General features: G+C 36.5%; 1 pseudogene; it reads right to left on the reverse strand.

The window, feature by feature from the left end:
- Positions 1–8159: 8159 nt before the first annotated feature.
- Positions 8160–8484, reverse strand: LOC141516111 (high mobility group protein HMG-I/HMG-Y-like; annotated as a pseudogene).
- Positions 8485–9188: the final 704 nt, after the last annotated feature.

Below are 9188 nucleotides of genomic sequence, written 5' to 3' on the forward strand. Positions count from 1 at the left end.
GCAATCAGAACCTCTCAGAGACTTTGAAAGAATTAAAGTCAGTAGTGGAGGTGTTGCAAAACTCCTCAAAAAATTTGGGATGGGGCAGTTAGGTGAAACAGTGGATAGAGTACTGGCACTGGAGTCAGGAGGTTCAAATTCAACTTTAGACATTTAATGTCTTTGTGAACTTGGAAAACTCACTTAATTCCATTGCATTAAATATTTTTTTTTAAAAAGTTTGGAACAATGTTATCATTGGGTCATAGACTGGACAAACAGAAGAAAAAGGATCTGACTATAGAAAATTAATTTGGTTCCAAGTCAAAGCTTCTGAATTCAAAGCCTCCATGAAAAATAGGAATTAATCACAGTCTATAGAAGAGCTCAAGTAAAGACTTTGAAAAGCAGGTAAGGGAGGTAGTGGAAACAATGGGAAGATAAATGAGAGCAATAAAAGAAAAGTGTGAAAACCAATTCAGCAGCTTGGTCAAGGAAATGCAAAAAAATTTACAGAAGAAAATAACATGTTAAAAATCAGTTTAGCTCAAATGGAAAAGGCAATACAAAAAGTCAATAAGGAAAAGAATGACTTTAAAAGTCGATTTGGCCAGATGGAAAAGGAGATTAAAAACATCACTGAAGAAAATAACACCTTCAAATGAAGAATAGATCTAAGGGAAGATGATGACTTTGTGAGGAATCAAGAAATATTAAAACAAAACTGAAAGAAATAAAAATGAGATGAAAATATAAAATATTTCATTGAAACATTACTGAACTAGAAAACAGATCCAGAAGGGATAATCTAAAAATTATTGCTCTACCAGAAAGTCATAAACAGAAAAAAAAATTTAGACTTCATTTTTCAAGAAATAATCCAGCAAAATTTCCCTGATATCCTAGAAGCAGAAGAGAAAATATAAATTGAGGGAATCCACCAATCACATCCAAAAAGAGATTACAAAATAAAAACTTCCAGGATTATTATAACCAAATTCCAGAACTCTCAAGTCAAAGAGAAAATATTAGAAGCAGCCAGTAACAAACAGTTCAAGTATTGTGGAGCTTCAGTCAGGATTACACAGGACTTAGCAGCACATACATTAAGGGTCTGAAAGGCTTGAAATATGATATTCCAGGAGGCAAAGGAGCTTGGATTAAGACCGAGAATCAATCACCTATGAAGTAGGTCCAGGGGAAGAGATGGACATTCAATGAAATAGTCGACCTAAACTTTTTCCTGTTGAAATGACCAGAGCTGAATAGAAAATGTGATCTTTGAGTACAAAATTCAGGAGAAATGTTCTGGAGAGAAGCTAGGCACTGTGCTAAGATCTCCTGGCTTTCCCTCAGAAATAATATGAAAGAAACATCTTAACAGAAATTCAATTGCCAAAACCTAGAAAAATAAGCTAGGAGAAGAAAATCTACCAACAAGGTCTGATTCAGGGGAGCATAGGTGATCCGGGGGCAAAGAGCAGAGAGCCAGCCCAGGGGCAGCGGAGTGAATTTTTAGCAATGGTGGTTTTGGCTGAGGGAACAGTGGTCTGACGAACCCCATTGGGGCTGGAGGGCAAGTTCCAGCACAGAAACTTTCATAGGGCAGCTGGACATCAATCCATTTGGCTTAGGGCTGATAGATCCATACTTTCAAATGAGCCCTTTTTGTACAACAGAGTAACAGCCCCCCCCAACCACAGCCCCCACCTAGGCTCAGGTAAGGTCAGCAGAGGTCCCACAGCTGAATAGAGAGAATAACTACCTCTTCCCTGGGCCCAGCCCACATTGTTCAAGGATAATAGTATCCATCTGTGCCCCCCAGCTACTCCAGGTCTAGGGAGAAGACCTCAAATCAAGGTCACAGACACATCAGATAAAGCAATCAGCACCCCCTACTGGCTGGTCTAATTGGAGTTACTGAACCCAGTGAGCCTCTATGATTTTCAACACCAAAGATGTGTGAACCAATCCCCCCTCTGCCCCCCAAGGACATGATCTTAGGAAAATGAAGAAAGGCCAGAGGAAAGGGGGGGGGGGTCCAATTGACAAGTACCTTGAAAACAAAGATCCTAAACCAAAGGGATCTAGAACTTCTGAAGAGAATATGAATTGGTCTCTAGCCCATAAAGAATTCCTAGAAGAAATCAGGAAGAAGTTTAAAAACCCAATTGGGACATTTGGGAATAGAATCTCAAGAGAAATTTCACACCTTGCAAGAGAAAAATGCAACAAGAAAACAATTCCTTGGGAAAATACAAATGGACGAATGCAAAAAGAAAATAATTCTCTCAAAACTTCAATTGGTAAATGGAAAACTTTCAAAAGTAGAATTCACCAATTGGAAAAGATGTTGCAAAAGTTAAATGAAGAAAATTATTCCCTAAAAAAAGAATGTTTTTCTAAAATTCTACATACCTCTTAAACTTCCTTTATGTTTATGCTATGGTTTGATTTATCTAAATCTAAGAGAGGGAGGTTGAGATCTCCCACCAGTAGAGTTTTGTTGTCTATGTCTTCTTGTAGCTTTTTAAGTTTCTCCTCTAAGAATTTGGATGCTATACCACTTGGTGCATACATATTAAGTATTGAAATTCCTTTATTTACCTACATTTACAGGAAGACATAGACAGAAAAACTATATTGGTGGGAGACCTCAAACTCCTGCTTCCACATTTTAGATAGAGCAAACCATAAAATAAACAAGAAGGAAGTTAAGGAGGCAAATAGATTATTAGAAAACCCAGACATGATGAACCTTTGGAGTAAGATGAATGGGGATAGAAAGGAATATACTGTCCTTTTTTTCTGCAGTACATAGCACTTACACAAAAACTGACCATGTACTAGAGCATAAAAACCTAATAATCAAAGGCAGAAAAGCAGAAATAGTGAAATAGTGAATACATCCTTCTCATATCATAATGCAATAAAAATCATATGCAAAAATAGGCCAGGAGAGATAGACCTAAAACTAATTGAAAACTAAAAAGACCAATTTTATTTATTTTTTTAGGTTTTTGAAAGGCAAATGGAGTTAAGTGGCTTTCTGAAGGCCACATAGCTAGGTAATTATTAAGTGTCTGAGACTGGATTTGAACACAGGTAATCCTGACTCCAAGGTCCCTGCTTTATCCACTATACCACCTAGCCACCCCTAAAAAGACTCATTTTAAAGAATGAGTGTAACAAAGGCAATTTATAGAAAGAATTAATATATTTCAATGTAGATGATGACAATAATGAGACAAAATACCAAAACTTATGGGATATAGCCAAGGCAGTTGTCAGGAGATATATCTTTAAACGCTTATATGAATAAATTAGATAAAGAGGAAATCAATGAACTAAGCTTACCTAAATAACCATATTTCAGAAAAAGAAATTCAACAAGCCATTATTTAACTCCATCAGAAAAAAAAAATCTGCAGGGACAGAATTCACAAGTGAATTCTATCAAACATTTAAGAAACAATTGGTTCCAATCCTATATAAATTCTTTAGCAAAATAGGTGAAGACAGAACTCTTTCTATGAAACCAATTTAGTGCCAATACCTAAACCAGGAAGAGTCAAAACAGAAAGAAAATTATAGACTTATCTCCCCAATGAATACTGATTCAAAAGCCTTAAATAAAATGTTAACAAATTGATTAAAGCATGTTATCATTGGGATAATACACTATGACTGAACAGGATTTATCCCAGTAATTCAGAGTTGGTTCACTATTAGAAAAACTATTCATTTAAATAACCATATCAATAGTTTCAAAAGAAACCATCAAAAATCTTATGATTATATCAATAGATACTGAAAAAGCCTATGACAAAATACAGCCAGAATAAATTGATTATTCCTTACAATGATAAGCAGTATCTATTTGAAATCATCAACAAGCATTATATGCAATGGGGATAAGATAGTGGCATTCTATTAAGATCACGAAGCATGGATGCCAGTAATCACCACTACTATTCAATATTGTGTTAGAAATGTTAACTTCAGCAATAAGAGAACAAAACTATATTGTAGGAAACAGCATTAGGAAGGAAAAAACAAAATTCTAACTATTTACAGATGACATGATGGTACACCTAGAGAATCCTAAAACTATCTGAAAAAATTAACAACTTTAACAAAATCACAGGATATAAAATAAACTCTCATAAGTCCTCAGAATTTCTATATATTACTAGGAAGACATTGCAGCAAGAGTTAAAAATAGAAATCTGATTCAAGGTTACTTCAGACAATGTAAAATACTTGGAAGTCTACCTGCCAAGGCAGACTCAGAAACTATAAAAGCAACTTCTCACACAAATAAGATCACATTTAAATAACTGGGCAAATAACAACTGCTCAGAGATAGGGTGAGCTATTATGAAAATGACAATCTTACCTAAATTAAACTACTTATTTAATGCCCTACCAATCAAAATTCCAAAAAGTTACTTTAATGAGTTAGAAACTAGGTGCAATAGCAGGAAATTATTATAGTAATCTGCTGTTTGAAAAACCCAAAGAGTGCATGTTTTGGGACAAAAACTCTCTCTTCAATAAAAACTGTTGGGAAGTTAATTGGTAGAAACTTGGGTTAGATCAATGTCCTACACCCTATTCCAAGACAAGATCAAAATGGGTACAGGATTTAGAATAAAAGACAATATTATAAGGAATAGTTCAGATCTATGGAAAGGGAAACAGGTTATGATCAAAGAAGAGAAAAGGCACAAAATGAAAACAAACTAGACAACTTTGATTATGTAAAATTTAAAAGCTTTTGCAGAAAGAAAACCACTGTAATCAAGATCAAACAAAATTTAGTGAAATGGGAAAAATTATAATTCTGGCAAAGGACTCATTTCTAAATATATCAAGAATTGAGTCAAATCTATAAAAGAAAAAAAATCCATTCCCCAATTGGAAAATAGTCAAAGAGATCCATAGTCATAAGAAAAATTGCAACAAATCAATAGTTATTAGAGAAATGAAAATTAAAATATCTCTGAGGTGACACCTCACAACTCTGGGACTGACCCAGAGGAAAATTATCAGTGTTGGAAGAGTTGTGGGAAATCTGGGACTCTAATATATTGGTGGTGTAACTGGTAACTCATACAACTTTCTGGAGAGCAATTTGGTCTTATGCCCAAGTGCAATAAAAATGCCCATACCTATGATTCAACAATACTACTACTGTGTCTCTACCCTGAAGCGAGCATAAAAAAATCAAAAAACATCACTTGCACAAAAACATTCATAGCAGCTCTGTTTATGGTGGCAAAGAATTGGAAATCAAGTGAATGTCGATCAACTGGGAAATAGTTGAGCAAATTTTGCTATATGTATATTACAGAACATTACAGTTCTATGAGAAACCAGGAGGAATGGGAATTCAGAGAAGCCTGGTAAGATTTACATGAACTGATGCTGAGTGAGATGAGAAGAGCCAGTAGAACACTGCATATAGCAACATGGGTTGATAATCAATCTTAATGGGCTTACTCATTTTATTAGTGCAACAAGCAGGTATCTGTGATGGAGAATACCATCTGTATCCAAAGGAAGAACTGTGGAGAGTAAATAAAGATCAAAGATGATTACCTTCAATTTTTTTTAAAAAATAGCTATTTTATTATGTAATTTTTCTATCTCTTATGCTTTTTTTGCCCTTTAGGATATGATTTTTCTCTCAACGCATTTGATTTTCATCAACATAGCACTGAAACACTTAAAGACCATCAGACTGTCTTCTGTGGGGGCTGGGGGGTAGGGAAGTGAGATTAGGGGAAAATTTATAAAATTCAATAAAAATTAAAATTAAAAAAGAATCGAAAATAATGTCTGGACTCATTATTACAGGATTTAGTGATGGAAATTTGTCCTTATGTCATGGAATCAGATGGAAAGAATAGTTATTGAAAGAATAGTTGTTGAAAATGCATTGCTCCCCTCTGGAAAGTGACCCAAAAATTAAAACGCTGAGGAATTTTGTGGCCAAATTCCAAAACTATCAGATGAAAGAGAAAATCCTGCAAGCAGACAGAAAGAAACAATTGAGGTACCAAGGAGCTACAGTAAGGATTAAACAAAGAACAAACACTAAAAAAAGTTATCTTATTATGTAAGTCTGCTATCTCACATTTATATTTTTTTTATTAAGATATGATTTTTCTCTCAATACATTCAATTTTGATCAATGTATAGCATAGAAACAATGTAAAGATTATCAGACTGCCTTCTCTTGGTGGCTAGGGGAGGGAAGTAAGTTTAGGGAGAAATTTGTTAAATTCAAAAAATAAAAGATTCAATTGAAACATAGAGAGGGTGGTCAGGAAAAGCAAATTATGAGGGATTTAATTATGTTGAAATATCTGTATTCCTGCAAGGGAAGATGATACTGATAGTTCATATGAATCATCTCCATTAATAGAGCAGTTAAAAGTAACATTTCTAGGTAAAAGCAAAGGAGAGGGAGCTCAATATGAATATAATAATTAATATAATATAATGTGATATATGATATATGGCATGACATGATGTGACATAATATAATATGATACGATATAATATGATATAATATAATATCATATACTATAATACAATATGATACGATACGATATGATATGATACAATATGATACAATAGATACGATATGATACAATATGATATAATATAATATAATATAATAATAATTAATCAATATAATGATATAACATGATACTGACAATTCTTATGAATGGTTGGTCCTCATGGATTTATATGGGAAATATACCAAATAACTGAGGAAAAATAAATTCCAATTCTACATGAACTATTCTTTTTTTTCCAGGAAAAAAAAAGGAATTTATTTTTATTCAAGTAACTGCAAATAGGAATCAAGAGTGGGGGGCCTCATGACGTCTGGAACCACCCTTTCCCCCACTTTGGCCAGACCTCCTTCCCTTAACCCTCCCAACTTGAAGATTTCCAAAGCAGTAAACTGATAGAAGTAGCTCCCCTGGGGACCACCTCCCCCAAAATGTCACTTTTTAGCAAAATAGGCCTCCTTGTCATGATTTGGGGTGGATGAGCATGGTGAATGCAGGCAGGTAACCATAAATGAGAACAAACAAAACTGTATGACTGAGGGTCTAGAAGCCTCAGAATGTAAGAACCAAACAGTTTAAAAAACAAAACAACAAAATGTGTTCAGAGGTAGATTGTGAAAGGAGGGAAGATGTAACCAGCTCCTAATGGGGAGGGGGAAATGAAAGGAGGGCTGGGGGGCTGGGGGGAGGCTGAGGAACAAAAATCCTTTCAAAACATGCATTCCAAAGGCAAAAATCACAGGCCAAGTAAGACCAGCCCAGGAATGGGGGAAATACATAGGATTGTCAAGTCCCCCTTCCCCCTAATCGTCTGAGCAGCAAGAAACCAGATGACTAACAGGCCACATAGCCCTTCCCTTTAGCTACTTCACAATTAATGCCTGACCCCCTAGGCTCCAGCCCAGTCCCATTCCAGTTTGATGCTCAGGATATGCCAGAGTGTGTGTGTGGGGTAAAGGGGCCTGCACCCTTGGCACCAATCTTTACCCAGTAAAAGATAGGAAGGAGTAATAGGGGTACAGATCCCCAAAAGTTGTTTGAAGCTGAGCTTCAAGATCCTTCACTCTCAAACCCTTTTCAATTGGGGTGAGGGAGACAGGAAAACAGGAACCCTGAACCCAAGGTAGGGGTGGGGGAAGGGTGCAGAGACAAACAAGTGTTGGCAGCTAAGTCAAAAAAGGTTAGCTCTGTCAGGGAGGAGTACAAAAGAAATCCCAAACATGGGAAAAAGGAGAGTGGATCTATGGATAGATGAAGTGGGAGGTGGGGGAGGGAAGCAGGGGAGTGCCCCTAGAATGTGCATTCCACCCAGGGCAGTAGTATCCCATAAAGGGTGGCTAGGGTTAGTATGAATTTTTCCAATGAGTGGATGGAAAGGGCATTTCACTTGTTATCTGTTATCTCTGACCAGTAGAACCAGAAAGGACAGATTGGGGGAAAGTTAAGGTGAAGGACAAAAAATGGGGATTTAAAGATAAACATTTTTCTGTCTAGTCCCAGAATGAAAGGACCGCTACTGTTGTCATCATCATCACCGTGGTCATCGTCATCATCAGGGGGAATGAGGTAGCGAGATACAAGCAGACTTGATTACTGCTCCTCCTCTGAAGACTCCTGGGAGATGCCCTCCTCTTCTTTCTCCAGCTTTTTGGGTCTATTTCTTGGTTTCCTCCCTGGTACAGTGAAGGCTTTCTGGACTTTTGCAGCCCCCTTGTTCTTACTCCCTTTTGTTCTGCCCCAGGTCTCTTGGGAGTTGGGGCCTCACTGTGTTCCTTGGGAGGCTGTTTCCAGGGTCGACCCCGCCCTCTCTTCTCAGACCCGTCTTTCTCCTGCTTGGAGGCCAGGGGCTGGCTGGACTTTGAACTAGATTCACTCATCTTCTCCCTTCTCTAATGAGAAGTGGTAAAGGGTAGGGGGATGGGGTACCGCAGCGGGCCGGCTGGGTGCATAGCTCCAGGTTGCAGGGGAGCAAAGCAGACTGGGAGCCAGTGACCTCGCTGAGCTTCCCTGCTCAGCCACCTCATGTTGCAAATCTACATAAACTATTCTTAAAAAAACAGCAATTCAGCCAAATTCCTTCTATGATGCCAACTAGATATGGATACCTAAAGCAGGAAGAATGAAAACAGACAAGAAAATCATAGATCAATCAATCTCCCTAATGAACACTGATATAAAAATCTACAATATAATTTTAGCAAAGAGATAGAGCAAGTTATTACTAGAATTATACACCATGATCAGGTAGGCAGGGATGGTTCAATATTAGGAAATTCAATATTAGGAAATCCATTAACATAAATGAGCACATCATCAATAACAAAACCAAGGGTACTCATATGATTTTCTTCATAGATATTGAAAAAGTCAATGAGTTTGACTAAGTACAATATCATTAACTTTAAAAACACTAGAGAGTATAAGAATCAATGGAGTTTTCCTTAAAATAATCCAGCAATATCTCTCCAAAAACTTAACAAATATTTTATGCTATGGCGATAAACTAGGAGAATTTCTAATAAGATTAGGGGTGAAACCAGGATGCCAATTATCACCATTACTATTCAATATATTTGTACATTTTATCATTAGCAATAAGAGAAGAAAAAGATATTGAAG

This window comes from Macrotis lagotis, chromosome 3, assembly GCF_037893015.1.
Source record: "Macrotis lagotis isolate mMagLag1 chromosome 3, bilby.v1.9.chrom.fasta, whole genome shotgun sequence".
Classification (NCBI taxonomy): Eukaryota; Metazoa; Chordata; class Mammalia; order Peramelemorphia; family Peramelidae; genus Macrotis; species Macrotis lagotis.